This window comes from Pteropus vampyrus, unplaced genomic scaffold (genome assembly GCF_000151845.1).
Source record: "Pteropus vampyrus isolate Shadow unplaced genomic scaffold, Pvam_2.0 Scaffold17842, whole genome shotgun sequence".
Taxonomy (NCBI): domain Eukaryota; kingdom Metazoa; phylum Chordata; class Mammalia; order Chiroptera; family Pteropodidae; genus Pteropus; species Pteropus vampyrus.
Genome location: NW_011906623.1, coordinates 1 through 2,623, shown reverse-complemented (window position 1 = coordinate 2,623; position 2,623 = coordinate 1). Strand labels below are relative to the sequence as shown.

Genomic DNA, 2,623 nt, shown 5'->3' with positions numbered 1-2,623 from the left:
AATAGCTAACGTTTATAAAACTCTCTCGGTCGGGCCCTGTATGTCAAACTACGTTTTCTCACTGGTTTTCAAAACCTCTTTGAAGTGGAGGGAGGGGAGAGGGTTAAGGATGAGAGCTGCATCTCCCATCACACCCCGCTCCCCTCCTCAGTCCCCGCCCCCCGTCTCTCAGAACCCGAGAATCCTTAACTTGTGGAATCTTCGAAGTTCCATCTCAGACCAAGCAGAGAGGGGTCTGGGCAGTCAGAATGGTGTGGTCTGCTGCCCTCTCTGAGTCTGCTCAGTTTCCTCCTCCAGAAAATAGGATGAAAACCTAGCAAAGATTCAAGCTTTTGATTATGCCAAGCATCAAGGAGGCCATGGAAATGTAAAAGGACAAATTACGTTGGTTCCATCAAACCTGTGACAGGGCGAGTCCATGGCCCTCTGCATCCTTCAGAGCTGTGGTTTGCAAACACTTTTGCTCCTGTCGAGATATTATACACCCGAACCAAACGGTTTTAGAGGGTAATCCTTACCCCGACTATGTGCCTGTGTTCTAATACCTTCTATTCTGTTTAATTCCATTTTATTAAAGGGAAAATCGTTTGCAACCCACTAAATTGATTTTGCAACCCACTAATGGATCTTGTCCGGCAGGTTGAAAAATATTACCGTACAAAACTCCAAGAGACATGTTCCAAGATGTTAATTGCAGCCTTGTGGGCAATAGAGAAAAACTGGAAACAAGGTAGGTGTCTGCCACCAGGAGAATGGATGAATAAATTGTGGTATACTCTCACAAAGGACTCCCACACAGTAATTCAAATGAATGAATCAGACACACATACCAATAGCGTGAATCATAAAAACATAATGATGAGTGTACTGGGTTGAATAGAGTCCCTCCCACCCCCTTATGTTCTCAGGAACCTGTGAATGTGACCTTATTTAGAAATAGAGGTTTTGCAGATGTAACCAAGTTAAGATGAGGTCATACTGGATCAGGGTGGATCCTAAATCCAGTGCGACTGGAAATTTGGACACAGACACAGGTACACTTACAGGGAGAAAGCCATGTGATGACGAAAGTGGATATTGTAGTGATGCATTTCGAAGCCAAGGAATGCCAAGAATTGCTGGCAAACGCCAGACACAGGAAGAGGCCAACAAGGACCCTCCCCTAAAGCCTTCAGAAAGAGCATAGCCCTGCCAACACCTTGATTTTGGACTTCCAGTCTCCAGAATTGTGAGAGAATACATTTCTGCTGTCTAAGTCACTCCGTTTATGGTTCTTTGTTAAAGAAACTCTAGGAAACTAATAGAATGAGGGGGTTGGGGAAGCAAGTTTGAAAGAACAATGCCATTTACACCAAGTCTGAAAACCTGCAAAACCAGTGCTCTGTATTATTGGGGGCTACAAAGCTATGTGATGCTAATATGAAAATATGCGTGGTAATGGTAAACATTAAATGTAGGAAAAGGATGAATTCTGAGAAGGTTACACTGGGACTTCAAACAACATCATTAATGCTTAATTTAAAAAATCTGGATCAAATATGTCAAAATGGCTGAGAGTTCACAGGGTTGCATAGTGGACACAAAAGTAGTAGATGATGAGAAAAGATACTCGACATCATTATCAGTCAGAGAAATGCAAACACAAACCTCCGTGGGATCCCACTCTGCAGTTACCACGATGGCTGTAACAAGAAAGACAGACAAGAGAGGCTGGGGGACAATTTGAGACACTGCTGGCGGGAGTGTAAAATGAGGCAGCTGCTTTGGAAAACAAGCATGGAGGTTCCTCAAGAGATTAAACATCGTGACCATATGACCCAGCCTTTCCACTCCTGTGTATCTATCCCAGAGAATCAAAAACGTATATCCACCCAAAGATTTGTGGGGAAAAAAAAAAAAACCCTAAATATCCATCAACTGAAAAATGGATAAATTAAATGCAGTATACCCATATAAGGAATGTTATTCGGCCATTAAAAGGAATGAAGTACTGATAACACGCTACAACAGGAATGAACCTCAAAAACGTTATGCCAAGTGAAAGAAGCCAGTCACAGCAACCGAAGTGTCCTATGATAGATGACTGGCTAAAGAAGCTGTGGTACATATATACAACGGAATATTACTCAGCCATAAGAAGAGATGAAATACTGCCATTTGTAACAACGTGGATGGACCTTGAGATAATCATACTAAGCGAAATAAGCCAGACAGAAAAGGTTGAAAATCACATGATATCACATATGTGGGATATAAACCTAAAAGCAGCAAATAAACAGGACAAACACACAGAGACTTATAGGCATGGACAATGGACTAGTGGATACCAGAAGGGAGGGGAAGGGGGGAGGGGGAAAATAGAAAAATAAAATATTTTTAAAAATTATGTGTATATAGTATAAAAAAATAAATAAACTGGCATAAAAAAAAAAAAAGCCAGTCACAAAAGACTGCATGTATGATTCAATTTCTAGAAAATGTCCAGAATAGGCAAATCTAGAGAGACAGAAAGTATTTTGGGGGTACCCAAGATCGAAGGGGGCCGAGAGTGAAGATATGTCTTAAAATAACTCTTTGAATTTACTAAAATCATTGAATTATACACTTTGACTGGTTAAACTGC

At 41.2% G+C, this 2,623-nt stretch overlaps 1 long non-coding RNA gene across 1 annotated transcript; it reads right to left on the bottom strand.

Annotated features, from left to right (window-relative positions):
* Positions 1–173: 173 nt before the first annotated feature.
* On the bottom strand, positions 174–764 carry LOC105310949. The gene is made up of 3 exons (XR_897576.2): positions 655–764; positions 401–466; positions 174–313 (listed from the first exon to the last, which is right to left on the bottom strand). It is a non-coding gene; the product is annotated as an uncharacterized LOC105310949 (long non-coding RNA).
* Between the last annotated feature and the right edge of the window lie 1,859 nt (positions 765–2,623).